The sequence below is a fragment of the Amblyomma mixtum genome, chromosome 3 (assembly GCF_055824585.1).
Source record: "Amblyomma mixtum isolate Tamu chromosome 3, ASM5582458v1, whole genome shotgun sequence".
Classification (NCBI taxonomy): Eukaryota; Metazoa; Arthropoda; class Arachnida; order Ixodida; family Ixodidae; genus Amblyomma; species Amblyomma mixtum.
Genome location: NC_143014.1, coordinates 369,534,226 through 369,551,318, shown reverse-complemented (window position 1 = coordinate 369,551,318; position 17,093 = coordinate 369,534,226). Strand labels below are relative to the sequence as shown.

The 17,093-nt window shown below is 44.5% G+C and overlaps 1 long non-coding RNA gene across 1 annotated transcript; it reads left to right on the top strand.

Moving 5' to 3' along the window:
* Nucleotides 1-2,552: 2,552 nt before the first annotated feature.
* LOC149356738 (uncharacterized) lies at nucleotides 2,553-4,136 on the top strand. The gene is made up of 2 exons (XR_016289834.1): nucleotides 2,553-2,803; nucleotides 3,669-4,136. It is a non-coding gene; the product is annotated as an uncharacterized LOC149356738 (long non-coding RNA).
* Nucleotides 4,137-17,093: the final 12,957 nt, after the last annotated feature.

Genomic DNA, 17,093 nt, shown 5'->3' with positions numbered 1-17,093 from the left:
TGACTACACCAACTGCAGGGCAAAGGCCTCTCCCATGTCTCTCCAATTAGCCCTCTCCTTTGTCAGTTGCCGCCACTGTATCCCTGCAAACTTCTTAATCTCATCCGCCCACCTAACTTTCTGCCGTCCCCTGCTATGTTTGCTTTCTCTTGGAATCCACTCCGTTACCCTTAAGGGAAAGTGTATAGGTTTTAGAAATCAACGAGCTTAAGAGGGTCGAATGTGTGAAACTTGCTGGTAAAGCATGCGAAGTATTTTTGGGCTAGCACTTGAAATAGTGAAGTAATCGCCGATTTAAATCCGGACGCCCTTCAAGCTTCTCCGCAGCGCACAACGGCAAGTGGGGGGCGCATGATGACGTCATCGAAGGTATTGGTACATTTCCAATGCACAAACGCCTGCTTTGAAGGAAAAAAAACAGCGCCACCGATGGCAAACTCTGCCGAGAGTTGTTTGGCAGCGTCTAACGAGTCAGTGCAGGGTGCGGCTGACGACAGGGGTAATTTGAAATCATACCTTCCGTGACGTCACGCTGAGTTTCCCTGCACTCCTTCGGTGCATTGAGGAAAAGCGCAAAATTCAATCGTCGATTACGTCACTATTTTAAAGGCTAGTGTAAAAACACTTGGCATGCTTTACCTACAGCCTATGTAGATTTCAATCCTTGAATATCGCGAAATTCTCAAAAAAGCGCTGCAGTTGCCCTTTAAGGACCAGCGGTTATCTTGCCTTCGCATTACATGCCCTGCCCAAGCCCATTTATTCCTCTTGATTTCAACTAAGATGTCATTAACCCGCGTTTGTTCCCTCACCCACTCCGCCCTCTTCCGATCTCTTAACGTTACACCTATCATTTTCCTTTCCATAGCTCGCTGCGTTGTTCTTAACTTAAGCTGAACCCTCTTTGTTAGCCTCCACGTTTCTGCCCCATAGGTGAGTACCGGTAGGATACAGCTGTTGTATACTTTTCTCTTCAGGGATATTGGTAAGCTATCATTCATGATCTGAGAGAACCTGCCATATGCGCTCCACCCCATTCTTATTCTTCTGGTTATTTCCCTCTCATGATCCGGATCTGCGGTCACTACCTGCCCTAAGTAGACATATTCTCTTACTACTTCCAGCACCTCGCTACCAATAGACGATATGCGAAATTGCTTGGCGGTCTGGCAACACCGCGCCCACAGCTTCCGGTTTCCATCTTGACTCGGTCGAGCTCGTCGAGCTGGTGCATCATTTGCTATGCGTACTTTCTTCTTGCGAGTGGAATTTCAACAGGCAAGCTTAGCTGCTGCGTTGTTTTCACAGCTGATCTTTGACCAAATGTAGGTGCTTTCAATAAGTGCCAGCTTACTCCTACCGCGTCCTCAGCTTCGCTTGAAGTCTGGCGCTGATGATCGCAATAATCGGCACTCGAAAGTGGGTTGGAAAGTCGAACCGTGACCGTGTGCTGTTGTCGTTTTAATGCTCGCATTAAAGCACCAGTTCAAGTATCACGCATTGTCATGGCTATTTTATTCCCAGGTGGACGCGAATTCACCTGGTAGGGTAGCGAGCGGTTATTTTGCGGTGAGTGCGCACGTGTGTTCACAAACTTCTGTGACAGTGCGAACTTTCGTTCGCGCCGAAGCCAGGAGCTTCGTGCATTGCAGTATAATCACACAAGACCCTCGAATAGCTGCGTAATTCGATTCCTTTACTGTAATGTGCAATGCGCATCCGCGGTTTTCAACGTCACCGTTTCAGAGCCCGGCGTCGGTTGATTTTCGCCACAATTCGTTGAAACCGCGTCCTGCTAAGACGCCGTCAGTCGACATTAACAAGATGAAAGTAGGCATGCACATATAATTCAAAATATTGTAAGCAAAGACGAAGCTTTTTTTTTTTTTTTCAGATAAGCACTGAACCACCGCGGCGGCTTGATTAGAGAAAGATGCTACAGCTGTAGATGCATGCACGGACTCGATACGCTGGTCAAGCTGTGTGTGCAGGGGCGAAATTAGCATGTTCGGTTGCTTCCGAAACTTAATTAGCTTACTCCAAACTTGGACAAATGGCTTTGTTGCGAAGCAAGCTGTTGGAGCTTGCCACAACGATAATAAAATCTGATGGCCTGAAGCGTTTTCAGAACACTGTTGCACGTACTTTCTAGCTTCGAAATGCGTCCCTCCTTCATAATAAGGTAGCTATATTATTCCTTCTTTTTTTTTAGATTTTCGTCGCCGCAGATATCGAAGGTATAGGAATCCTCAAGAAATAGAGCACTCGCACCTCAGTGTTTATACGTAGGTTGCTTCACAAAGACTCCTTAACGTGCATAACATTTGCGTATGGTCCAGAGAGTTTGCTCGCCCTTCTAAAACTATTTGAACACGGGAAAAACTTAACTGAACACGTAGCAAACTAAGCAGTAATCGGCATATGGTTCTTCGAGTGAACTTATTTCGCCACGGCAAGAGCGATTGGCCCGCTCAAAAAAATTACCTTCTCTATTACGTTGTTCAAGTATGCGTCTATATACATGATTTTAGTTTCGATACCTGGGCGCCGCCATGTTTGTTTTACTCGAGCGCCGCCTACCGCCGACGCCATCTTGGACTGATAATTTGCAGCCGGTGGGCTGCAGACGAAGCAGCGTGCGATCTTTGAAAGTGTCATTCGCCCGTTTTATTCCTTCCAAGCCTAGAAATTTTGGGTGGGCGTTCGCCTCGTGTCCATCCTCGTTTGTGCTATGCCATTAGCTCCTGCAATAACCAACTGGGAGCAAGCGACCGTTCCTCAACGCAGCGAACGATCAGCATCGGTGAGTGCCATGCTCGCAGTTCACGCGTGCTTTTTTGTCGCCGGTTGCCTGTAGGGCGAATGCGGCACGGTGTTGCATGTTAGAAAAAACGCAAGCAAAATGTGTTGAAACACAAGATCGCAGGAGAGCAATGAATATCTAGTTTTTCGTGGAGCGCAGTTTTTCATGAACTCTCTCGCTGCCTGCTTGGACATGGCGAGTGTGACAGTTTAGATGCTGAGCTTGCGACAGAGTACCCCGTTTACAAACTGAACATTTTGGAAACAGCGAATACATGACCGAAACGAATCCACTTCTGATGATTAGAATGTTGGTTTGCGGAGATACGCGCGATGAAATTGAAATTCGGCCCCTCCTGCCGCTTGCGTAGGGCTGTTCGTACTACGAGCGATACAAGCCAGTTGACTGAAAGCAATTCGCATTCTCGCCTTCTCCGCTCCCGCCAGTACTCACTGGTGCACAAATACCAGAAAATGTGCAGTTACACGATCTAATAGGTTGGTACGTTAATGGAACGCTATTACCACTTACACTGACAGGCAGAATCGCCGCACCTGTGTTGAGAATTCCAATCTCAATCGGATCGGGGCACTGCTCAAGTCGCTGCGTTTGTTGTATCTCTGGCACGGTTATGCATAGTGTGGATTTTTTTACAGTGCATTCGATGCGATTTCAGTCGAATAATTTATTTCAATGCGTGGCAGAGTTTACCGTCCTGTGCATGCCGTGTATTTTTTCATCTTACATTGCCATGGCTGCATTTTTCCTCACTTTGCAGTTGGGTAAAAGTTCATGTCGCCGCTTCTATCATGCCATGCTGTGCAAATTAAATTAGTGTCACTAACGACATGTTTATTTTTTTCAGGTGGCGATCCCCACACCCTCCCGATATTGACGATCATGTGGGGCGGCGAAACGAAGTGGCCAAATTTGTGAAGTCCTCACATAGTGTACTGCTGAATTAAAAGAACTTTGCCAAGGCCGTCCAAATACTTGATCTCTTAAAATTATGCACAGATTACAGTTTGGTAACCCAGGCGCTGCGCTTCGTTCCGCGCCCGATATTAGGCACAGGCAGTGGGTTTGTTTCTGTCTGCATTTCGTTCACAAAGTGCGCTAACGTTTAAGCTTTTTGTTGGCGCAAGTATCTTGTTCAACTACGCCCACTGCCAATGCAACTCGGGACCGGCGGAAAAGCGGTGAAGAAATGGACACCGCAGACGTGCTGAGACCTTCACATAACATGGTGCACGTAAATACTGGGGGCGTTTGTTTTTTTCTACTTTCGTCGACTATTTCCGCAACCGACAATAAAACAATGATGTCTAGAAGACGTTGGTGTTTCGTACAACATTGCTGCTTTTGTTGTACAGACGCAAACACGCGCTTGACCGGTAGCTAAGCAGCCGCGGCCGTTGCTCCGCGCGCCGGATTATCAGCCCAGGGGAAGACGGCAACAGTGGGGTGTCGCGCAGCGCACGTGTTTGAGAGTATTTCTCCCTCTCCTGCCCGCTCCTCGTAAAATGGTGTATATATTCACGCCCGACCGGAGAGTTGATAAATGCACGAAATCGGCTTCTAATTTTAATCAGAGACAACAAAGGCTGTGGTCCTTATCTTAATTTAAACGCAAATCACGTCGAGAGATTTGTCAAAAATCAGCGCAGAAAGCGAAAGCTGCGCACTGATCCGCGTGCTGACACATGGTACCTCGCATGGTGTTTTGTGTTACTAAAACGTTGGGACGGAGTAAAAAAATAGAAAAGCGAAAAGCTGGAACGAACCTAGTTCTGGCACGCATTGTAGTGCATTTTCACAGTGGAGAGGGTAGCGCAACACTGCATCGGCATTTTACTTTTCAAACGAAGCGCAGCCGTTTTCACCCTACGCTGGGCAGCGGTTTCGTTTTCTGTACCGTACCAACATGGAGGACTTAGTTCTCGGAGCGCCGAGAGATGGCGCTGCGCATTTCGCATATCGTCTATTGCGAACTGCTGTTCCCTTGCTAGGCTGTTGAACATTACTTTGGTTTTCTGCATGTTAATTCTTAGCCCCACGTTCTGCTCTGCCTGTCTAACTGATTGATCATATTAGATATTAGAAACAATAATAATTGTTAACTCTTCGCTTGCTCTCGCGCTATGGTTCCGGTGCCGTAAATTTCTGGTCCAATCTGGCTGATCATTTTCTGTGGTTCAACGCCCGCAAGCTGCTCATGGGCTATGAAAGAGATCGTAGTGGAAACACCCGAGACTGTAACACGCACTTACATCGAACAGGCGTTGATGTCGAAGTGCTTGCTGTGATTTATACCTCAAAGTGTCGTCCTGCAGCGTCAATACATCTTTGCAATCTTGCTTCATATTCTGATGCCCTCATGCGCTCCGTGATTTCTGCACAAGCAGCCTCAATTCGCTGCTTCAGCTCAGAACAACTGTGAAGTCGGCCTCGGCTGTACACGATCGCACGGAGTTAGGTCAGGTGAACGGGTCGGCCATGGCATGTTGGACGAGCCTCGACCCATCCACATGTTAGGGAATGTTGCATCCAGCCAGTTGCGGACACTTCTGGCGTAATGAGCAGGAGCTCCGTCCTGCTGAAATATGCAGATCTCCTGCATATGTATTTCTTCCAGCTCTGGCAGACTTTTCTACTGCAGCATTTCCAAATATAATTCGGCAGTGACGGTGTCCTCAAAATAAAAAGGCCCAACGAGCCCCTCGCGTCACAATCCACACCAAACCATGATATGTGGGGTCTTTTCGTTCGTGGAAAAGAAACGAGGATTGTTTTTTGCCCAAAACCGCGAGTTATTTTTGTTGATTTTTCCATCCGGGTGGAAAATGGCTTCATCAGTGAATAATAAAAAGTTCAGATGTCCCCGGTCTTGAGTTATTCTTTGCTGTTCCGAGTGCCAGAATTCAAGCCGACGGTATCTGTCGTCTTCTGCGAGCGCTTGCACAGTTTGCATTTTGTACGAATAGAAGCCCTTGCGTTTCAACGCGCGACTTACCGTTGACAGGCTCACTCCGAACAACAGCGCAGCGTGCGTACAGGACATCTGTGGGTCCGACTAAAATGCACCCTCAAGGGCATGTGCAATGCTGCGATGTGTTCCCCCTTTATCACTTCTTTCTTTCTTTTTGAGACAGCCTCTTTCTTCGAACATTTTTTTCCATTTTAGCAATGACCTTTCAGAGGGAGGACGACGGCGAAATTTTACCTTGAATTTCGTGCGCACGCAGCGAACTGACCCGGATTCATCAAACCACGACACAGCTGCCGCGTTTTCTATCGCTGAAAATGAACGCATATCTCTGCAGTACACAATGCGTTATAGGGTGAACACACGATGGAGGCGAAACGCAAGAGGCGCCCGTGTGCTGTGCGATGTCAGTGCACGTTAAAGATCCCCAGGTGGTCGAAATTATTTCGGAGACATCCACTACGGCACCTCTTTCTCTCTTTCTTTTTTCACTCCCACCTTCCTCCCTTCCCTTACGGCGCGGCTCAGGTGTCCGCCGAGATATCTGAGACAGATACTGCGCCATTTACTTTCCTCAAAAACCAATTTACCAATTTATTTGTACACACAAAAAATTCGATATTTCCCCGGGATGAGAACGGACCAACAGTCGAAAGCAGACGGCACTGGAATCATAGCGGAATAGCAAGCGACGAGTTAACATTTATTATTGTTTCTAATGCTGCTGATGTAGCATTTCCACTACGGTTTTTAGTAAGACAAGCGGTGACTTTTCCTTGTGGCATTATTTTCAACGAGCAGACGATCTGCACTTTCGAAGCAAGCGCGCCAACGGCCTTGCCGGAGATGGCGGTTGCCTCGCCGCTCGACAGATGGCGCACCATGTCAACGCAGCTTCTCGACTCGCTTCTGCGAAAATTGTGCACGCCGCCGAGAGCAGTTTTCCGTCCATTCTGGAAAATCTAGGCAAGTACCGATGTTGAATCACTTGTCAGATAACGTAGACCAGATATCGCTACTTTGTGAACGTAATTTCAGCTCGAATGGGGTAGCGGATTTTGCATAGGAATGTTTTAAAACCCGGCCTCCAAATATTCAAAACCCTTTAGTTGTGTGTGTGTGTGTGGGTGTGTATATATATATATATATATATATATATATATATATATATATATAATGCAGCAAAAAAAGGGGAAAATCTTGGCACGGTATGTAGTAGTAAGAACGTAGACCAACGTTTGAAACGCTTGAAACAATTTATTGACGTTTCGACCGTGGAAGGGCCTTCGTCAGAATGTCTGGATCGAGAGGGATGGCACAATATATGTAGGGAAGAACAACGCACAGGATAACAGAGCCAAATTGTATGTAATTGTATTGTATTGTATGTAATTTACAATAAATAGGTCAGACTGAAACCCCGTTTAGATTACGCTTCAACAACCACAAAGCCCACGTTCAAGCCCTACCGAACTTACCGCTATCAAGACATGTCAAACTCACCGGCCACTCATTTGATCAGATTTCTGCTACCATTCTAGAATCAGGCTTTAAAACTAATCATGACCGGGAAATTAGGGAGTCTTACCTTATCTATAAGTTCAATACAGTGTCTTCCGGTTTAAATGAAAGCACAGGAAAATTGAGTTCCATACCCTCTTAATGCCCAAATATTTCGCTTTTAGGTCAGTGTATTCTGGTTCGTCATCAGTTTCTTTTCTAGACTTAGTAATAGATATTCTTTATACTGATTATGCTGTTTATTGCCTCCATGTGTTTCATTGATCATGTGTAACTTCTTCCTTCTTCATTCTCGCTGTTCAAGATGGTCACGTGTCATCTTAGGACTGATTATAAGCAAAGTACATTGCCATGTTTATTATATGTGGCTAACACAGCAGATAGACTAAATTTCGCAAAGTAACTGTTGTGTATTGTGGTTCATTTATCGTCTTGTGATTGACACTGTGATTCATTTATCGTTCTGTAGACATGCGCCTGATGCTTTCTTTATCGAATTTTTTGGCTCTGTTATCCTGTGCGTTGTTCTTCCCTACATATATTGTGCCATCCCTCTCGATCCAGACATTCTGACGAAGGCCGTTCCACGGTCGAAACGTCAATAAATTGTATCAAGCGTTTCAAACGTTGGTCTACGTTCTTTATATATATATATATATATATATATATATATATATATATATATATATATAACATATATATATATATATATATATATATATATATATATATATATATATAGCGAAGTATACGCTTCGTTAAAGGAAACATATTTATTCTACTCGACGTTTCGATCGGAAGACCGATATATATATATATATATATATATATATATATATATATATATATATATATATATATGAGTAGCAGAAGAGGAAACCTCCAAGAATACAGTTGTATTGGCGGACAGTCCGAGCTTCCAATGGAACAACAATAGTGATCCGACACTCACAGCGTGGGTGCAGCTCCGCGAGCCGGCAGCCTCTGCGGTGCTCCCCCCCCTCCCTTCAGCAGTGCCATCCCAGTCCATTCACGAAAAAGGCGTCAGTGTCTTCCTTTCTATTGCGTTTTTGGTCGCAAAACAAAAAATGCTGAATAATTTTAGACGCTGCAACTGCTTTGATTACTTTTTATGTGCAATGGCGGCATTCTGTAGACTATACGAGGCACTCTGCAATGGAGGGCCTCCTGTTATAATTATGATTTCCTGAGTTTGTTTGAAGTGCAGCCGATGGTTGTTTCTGCGTTTAGCCTTCATATTAAATTTAAAGCCTCATAGTTCCTTAAAAGCAGTTGCTTTAGAAACTTGGACACCGGATTTTGCGATATTACAAAATAGAAGATCTGCTTACAGATATATGATGTAAGCCAACAGTCACCGAAACCAAGGAGCAGAGTAGATGCCCTTCTGTTTTTCATTTGTTGTTCTTCATCAATGGAATATTAATAAGAGCAGAATAAAAAACAACCATGCCGCCTGATTCGGACGCGAAGCTACAAATTAAAAGACGCATCTCCAGTCCATTGTCAGGACGTAATATGTCCGCACCTATGGACGAGGGTGGCACTGGTGAACACTCAAGGTTTGGTTACACTGCACGCAAGTATAAGTAACCCCGAACGCAGAAGATTGGTCAGCCGTCGCCTTAGCTCAGTTGGTAGAGCACCAGACGCAAAATTCAGATGTCGTGGGTTCGGATCCCACCGACGGCATGTGGTTGTTTTTACTTCTGTCTTTATTAATCTTCCATTGATGAAAAACAAATAATAAAGGCATCCCCTATGCTCATTGGTTTCGGTGGGTGTTGGCTTCTGTCATACTGTATGTCATACTATATACTATAGCACCTCTTTCCATCCCCTTGTCTGCTGAACTGCTTATAGGTAGTTGTTGGTCCAAGGCATTTAATTGCAAATGTGTGTGGACATCACAAAATGTACACGGACTCTAGCCTTGCTCTGCATGAATTACTGTGAAATGTGCGACAGCTAAATGCAGATTATGGGCAATTCCCGCAGGACAGGAAGGCCTACCTACCCTAAAAGCGTTATAGAAGGAATGTAATAAATTGAATGATTACAGGATTGAAACACCACACAAAATGCATGAGGACAAACATCAGAAATGCAATACAATAGAAAAATGCATTACAATGTACACACTGAGATTATGCGGGGTGTTTTTTAACTTTTACACTTGAGCGGTTTGTCGGTGAACTGGATTGTACAGCAAGGCGGACATTACGCACCTCATATGGATCAATAATTAGGCGATTAACTGAAATTACTGAACAAACAGACCTCCACTACGGCGTCCCTCTAGCCTGAGTCGCTTTGGGACGTTAAACCCTCATAAACCATAAAAGTATCTTTGATTTTAGGGGGCAAGACTATACTGTGAAAAACTGATGTCCACCAACACCGAAAATGAGCCTCATTTTTAAATTTCCTTAATTGGCAATGTGTTTCGAGATGTAGATTATCAAAAATACGTATAAAATGGTATAAAAAGAAATGCTCCAAGCGTTTTCGAATAAAAGTTGGAAGTGTGCGCTCTGTGTGTCTATGTGTTTCCTGTCTCTGTCCCCATTCTTTCGTGCAGTTTAATCATAAACGAGAAGCACCAACTATCCCGCCAGAAAACCCTTTTCGTCAAAAGTACGCATTTGAAAGCTCGTTGAGTTGGCATTCCCGCATTGCATATTTATAAAATGGCGTCTCTCGTAATTCTTGCACATCAAATGCAGGCGCATTTGGTTACTTGTTGGTTTGGTTTTATTGGTGCCAAAGCAACTCAGGCTATTAGGGACGCTGTAGTGAAGGGCTGCGGAAATTTCGACAACCTGGGGTTCTTTAACGTGCACTGACATCGCACAGTACACGGGCCTCTAGAGTTTCGCCTTCATCGATATCCGGCCGCCGCCGCCGGGATCGAACCCGCGTCTTTCGGGCCAGCAGCCGAGCGCTGTAACCACTGAGCCACCGCGGCGGGGGTTATTTGTTGACGTAGACGAAGTTAACTTGATTTCAGCGATGATACCATGTGCAGCGACGCCAGTTCATGATTATCTAATGGGGAAAAGCCGACTCAAATAGCTTTCAGGCGCATATTTTTGACTCTGAAGACTGTGCAAAAGGGACAATGAAGGCACAAGAAAACAACGGGACTGTCGCCTGTCAGGTTGTTTTCTTGTGCCTTCCTTGCACCTTTTGCGCCGTCTTCAGAGTCAACCTTAGCTATGAACCAAGTTGCCCAAACCAAAGCACTTCTTGAGTATTTTTGGCATTCAATATTTCGAACCATATTGCCAATTAAGGAAATTTAAAAGCAGGGCTTGCCTTCGATGCTGATAGCCATCAATTTCGAGATATAACCTTGCCCCCTAAGGTCCAAATTAAAACTTTATTAGTTCATTTAAGTTAGTTATTCGTCTAATTACTGATCCATATGAGGTACAGCCTTTGCCAAAGGTTGAGAGCCCAGGAAGTTTGCTTCTCATCCATGCTTTGGGGCTCCTGTAGCATTCAAGGTTGAAGTCGTACACCCATTGGAGGACCAAAAATACGCTTACCTTCATCAGGGTTTTATCACTAAGGATGGATTACAAGCCGCAGGCTCGGAAGCAAACTCCCTGTGCTGTAAACTTTTCAGAAAGGCGGTATATAATGTCCACCTGCAGCCAAACAGACCGAACTAACGTATCTCTCACAGTTTTTAAAATAAAAATCTCTAAAGGTGAAAAAAATCACCCTGTATATACTATAATGGAATAGAAATACATAAAAGACAACAAAATCAGTATAAAAGTAAAACGAGGACTAAAGTAATATAGTTACTTGGCGACATATGTATTATGTGTGGCATAAGTTGGGCGAAAAAAAAGGGGCCACTGCGGCTTTTCCGCAATAGATGTGTAGCCTAGCTACTGTTTTTTTTGCCACATAGCCTAGCTACCAGCTACCGTGTAGCCTAGCTACCAGTCGTGTGATAAGTATTAAACATTGCCAGAGTCATCTGCTACAGCTGCGGAAGAAGAAGCGGCTTTATTGTATTTGTTCACTCTTCCAGAGGGGAAATTTGTGCCGATGCTTAATCTTGCCTAATTACACATGTTGAATTGAAAATTCTGTAGACCACATGGAATATTTATTTATTTATTTATTATACCCTCAGAGCCATTACGGCATTACAGAAGGGGGTGGTTACAAAAAATGAAATCAATTTAACAAACAGGAGTTAATGAAACAAGCAAGGTACAAACATGACACCTACACATACATTATTAGCTAAGGCGTTCAGGAGAGAGAGAAAAAACAACACAGTATAAAATGCATCTTAGTTAAACAACGTTAGCTATAACATTCTTGAATAAATGATGATTGGTGATGGTGGCCATCGAAGAAGGAAGGTGATTCCACTCATTCGATGTGTGTGGTACAAATGACTGGAAAAAAGTGATCTGCAGAAAGGGATGCCAACCTTATGAATGTGATCTGGACTGAGGTGGTGAGATAATTTCTGCATGAAACTGCGGGTGATAGAATAACTTGTGAAAAAGGCAGAGGCGAAAAGTTTTCCGACGTGATGACAAGGATGGTAAGTTAAGGCTAGATTTCATGGCACTGATGCTTGCTGTCCTGGTATGGTTAGAAAGGATGAAGCGAGTAGAATTATTCTAAAGCATTTCCAAAGCCTGTGCTAGGTTTGTTTGGCTTGGAACCCAAATTGATTCGGCGTACTCGAGCTTGGGCCATATTAGATAAAGGAGTAATTTTAAAGGGGATGGCGCTTTAGAAAAGTTGAGTCGTAAGTATCCAAGCATTCGGTTAGCATTGGATATTATATGCACGATGTGAACGGTCCAAGTTAGATCAGAGGTGATGTGAAGGCCAAGATACTTGTAAGTAGTTGCCGGATCTAATGGTGCGTTATTAAGAGAATACACAGGAAGTTCGTTAGAATTTCTTGACACACCCATAAATTTACACTAGTTCAAATCCATTAACCATAACTTACACCAGGGGTTCTCAAACTTTTTTGCTTGGAGGAACCCCAAAAGCCTTCAATAAGTTCCAGGGAACCCCGCTTTCACTTATCAGCAATGTTGTCGAGTGCATTTTTGCAAAGAGAGAGTTGCAAAAGTTAAATGTTTATTGCACAGATTAATACAAATACTAATGTGATGGGTGGTACTGCTTCCCTTTTAAGAGCAAGTCAAAGCGTGGCTCAGTAGCACTCAGAGCCAGTCTCATATCAGCTGCCGGGTCAGGGCCGGTGAGGGTTCTCGCGGAACACAAGAATACAGCCCGCGGAACCCCTGTGTTCCGCGGAACCCAGTTTGAGAACCCCTGACTTACACCATGCAGAAACAGCGTTAAGGTTTGATTGGAGCCTGTTTACGTCGTCATCACAAGTTATTTTGGGGAAAATTACAGTCATCAGCAAATAAGTGAACGTGGGAGGAGACGCAGGAAGGTAAGTCATTAATATAAATAAGACATAAAAGGGGCCCAATCACAGCCTTGTGGTACACCCGAGTGAACTGCACATTGCTGCGAGGTTACGTCATTAACTGAGACAAACTGTGAGTGGTTAGTCAGGAAAACCTCAAGCCAGTGTAGAATTTTGGTATCAAGGTTTAGTTGATGCAATTTGTAGATTATAAAACTATGACACACCTTATCGAATGCTTTGGAAAAATCTAAAAATATTAAGTAAGCTGCTGAAGAGGGATAAAGTATTAGGTGCAGTTTATGCGTGAACAATACTAGTTGGGTTTCACACGAGTATGTTTTGCGAAAGCCGTGCTGAAATTGTGAGAAAAATGAGTTCGCTACGAAATAGTTGGCAATTTGAGAAAAGAGGATATGTTCAAAAATTTTGCATGGTATACTGGTTAAGGAAATGGGCCGATAGTTAAGTGGGCAATGTTTCGTACCTGATTTGTGGAGTGGAATCACCTTCCCAACTTGGTTTGGTTTGGTTTATGGGGTTTAACGTCCCAAAGCGACTAAGGCTATGAGAGACGCCGTAGTGGAGGGCTCCAGAAATTTCGACCACCTGGGGTTCTTTAACGTGCACTGACATCGCACAGTACACGGGCCTCTAGAATTTCTCCTCCAAAGAAATTCTAGCCGCCGCGGCCGGGATCGAACCCGCGTCTTTTGGGTCAGCAGCCGAGCACCATAACCGCTGAGCCACCGCGGCGGCCCTTCCCAACTTTCCATTCAGCACGCAGTGAACCTTTGTGAAGTGATTGCTGAAAAATCTTTGACAGTATAACGGAACAATATGAGTTAGTGTTTTTCAGAAACTTTGGATCAATTGGGTCACAGCCAGGAGCAGCTGAAAGTTTCAGTGATGTGATTACTTTTTCTACGCCGACTGGTTCAATGGATAAAGGGTACATTACAGCAAAGTCGTAAGAGTGTGAGTTGGATGAGTGGCATGGGTGTGTTTCGAAAAGTTGCGTGTAAAAACCTCATTAAAGACGGATGCAGAATCAGTAGGTGGGATGACGTTTTCAGTGTCATCAACAAGGGTTATTATATCGTCATGCTTTGGGTTAATGGCGCGCCAAAACTTTTTTGTGTCAGCAGATAGCATACATGACAATGTGTTTTTTTTTTTAAGTTATCTTGTGCAGCCTTAAGGGCTATGGTGTAGTCGTTAGATGCACGTTTGTAAGCTGCCCATTTTGCACTGTTAGCAGATGTCTTAGCTGATTTATATAAACGTTTTTTTTTTGTTAGATAAGTGCTTGATGTGAGTGTTGTACCAGGGAGCGTGACCGTCAGAGGAGACAGTGTATGTAGAGATAAACTGTTCTATTAATTCAGTGGTTTAGCAATAAACATATCCCAGTTCGCTTGCACACTGCGGTCGTCGAAATCTGTGAGGAAGGTATCAAGAAATACACAGAGCTCTTTGTTAATGGAATCAAAATCTGTTTTCTTGTAGTCGCAAATAATCTTTGTTTTCTTTCTGATTTTTGGCCGTGAAATGTTGATGTTTAAAATAATCAGTGAATGGTCGCCTAGGGGAGGTAAATAACAAATGTTCGGAATAAATTCGGGCCGAATAGTTACCAGTAGGTCAAGATAATTTATTAATACAATAAATATTGAGGCTAGCACTTCCTGTTTATTTAGCCGCCGCGGTGGATCAGTGGTTATGGTGCTCGGCTGCCGACCCGAAAGACGCGGGTTCGATCCCGGCCGCGGCGGTCGAATTTCTTTGGAGGAGAAATTCTAGAGGCCCGTGTACTGTGCGATGTAAGTGCACCTTAAAGAACCCCAGGTGGTCGAAATTTCCGGAGCCCTTCACTACGGCGTCCCTCATAGCCTGAGTCGCTTTGGGACGTTAAACCTCATAAACGAACCAACCAACTTCCAGCTTATTTTTTTCCGGCCCATTTTAATGTTTAATTTTATATACTACTGCTTTGTCATATATTTTCTGTATTATTTGGATTACCTGACGTTAATTTCATGTAAAACTTGTTATTTTTGTTATGCCTTTTATGTTCACATGCCTTTGTATGACCGCTTCACACCACTTTCTTTTCCCCCCTTATGTAATGTACCAGACGGTATCTTTAAGGGTACTATAAATGATGATGATGATGATAACTAGTTACTAAAGAGATAATTAATTGTATTGGCTAATTTGGAGATTCATGGTGACACACGGGGGGCATTAGTACCCGCGTTCAATAAGGACTTTCTTGTATTTTTATTTTTACATCACGAAAGCTTAATTTTGAGCACTGATTATGGGGCTTGAGCTGCGTGCTGCACATTTATGACATGGGCGCCGCCCAGCACGCTGCGGGTACCGACTGCATCTTGTTGACGCCAGCGCATATGCCACAGCTCATTCGTTCGTACCGAAAGGTGTCGTAATCTGCATTCAGCAACTTTCCCTATTCAGGTTGCGTGTTGGACGCAACGTGGGCGCCGCTTTCTTCTTTGGAGCCAGCCGCTGTGGACGGGGCTCCCGCGTCGGAACAGCGTCGCTGGTCGTTCCTTGTGGGCATGGCGGACGACGCGAACACGTAGTCCGACTCCTGCGCACAACGGGACCTTTCAGCAAAGCGCGGTCGAAACAACTCATTCGAGGCTTCGTGCTCCGTCTAGAGCAGGGCTGTACAGACTTTTCGTGCAGATGATGAGGTCCGGAAAAGAAATGAATAGGCATATCAAGGGATTTAAGCTCTCTATTTGAAAAATAGTGAGAGATATACATTGGTGCGATCTATGCAGGTAGATATAGAGATCAACTAAAGGACACTTAATCAACTGAAAATAACTAAAAAACTCGGAGCATTTTGTTTTAGGGCAAAAGATTATACTACAAAATTGAAGGCCGTCAACATCGAAGGCGAAACCTGTTTTTAAAAATTCAGGGGGCACTTTGACTGCCTAAAGTGCGTAGAGGCGAAAGCGTTTTCCGCACCACCTTGACTGCATCTGTGGCACTGGTGATGTCAACGCTGTGTGACATCACACATAATTCGTGACTAATTACTAAGTATTGATAGATCACTAATTAATGATCAATCACTGATTAACGACTAAATACTAATCAGTTATTAATTAATGACGCTTAAGCTTCGCCTTTAGGAGTGGAATGCGACAGCGTGTTGTAGCGCTGCCAGGGAGTCTACGGAACGCCACCAGCCGTTCGGAGCGATGCCTTGCCTTTTGAACGCAACGCTCTTTGAGGAAAGAAAATGGCGCAGTAATTCTCTGTCATCTCTGTGGACACCTGAACCGCACCGTACAGGAAGGGAGGAAGTGGCAGTGAAAGAAGAAAGAGGGGTCGTAATTAAGAAAATTGAGGAAAGGAAATTACGCAGTAACTGCCTCACATATCTCGGTGGAAACCTGTCAAAAGCGTGACACTTCTGCTGAAAAGCTTCTGCTCACAGCCTTCTGTCGACAACGATGAGGCATATTTTCTGAATTGACTTTTTGGTTCGAAATATCGAAGGGGAAAAATGTACCTTGGAAAGCTTGTGAAGTGGAGAGAAGGGACAGAAAACTGGGAGGGGACACTTGAGCTCCGCCTTAAGAGTACGACGCGATAGCGTAAGGGTTTAATGCCCATATATATGCAGAAGGTCATTCTCTTCGTTATAGATCCCTGAGAGTCCTCACACCCGTATACTGGCGCAGTGGTGCAGCGGTTAAGCGATGCGCCACTGCCCTGCGATGGCAGGCGCTTATAGCGGTGTGCTTTGTGTAGCCCATGTTGCTCTTCCCGAGCAACCAATCATTAATTTAACTGCCACCTTCCACGGTGGGCAGTGTGCTCACTATCCGGTGAGCAGGTTGTGATGACGCCGCAAGGTCATTGACCTAGGTGGCCCACCTGCCTCCTAATTTGCTCTCTGGGGACGGCATACCAGAGTCATGCTCGTGATTTTTCATTCACAACGCCGACGCCGAATTTTCTGGGGAGCGGTAAAATGAACTTTTGAACCTCTCGATCGATTTCAATAAAGCTCGCAGAGTGAAATCGGAGACTTACTGGGACCACCTCTGCCAAATATCATTACTCTTATGTAATGAATCGGGAAGCATCATCCATTAGAGCCCCGACGCGATGCGTGCGCGAGACCATGCCTTGTAGTCGCGGCTGGGGTCCAACGTAATTTCTTTTTTTTTTTTTGGGGGGGGGGGGGGCTTATTTTGGATACGTGTGTTTGGAGACCCCTGGTCTAGAGGAGGTAGAAACATTTAATTTCACGCCAAGCTAAGTATTTGCAAACAACGATT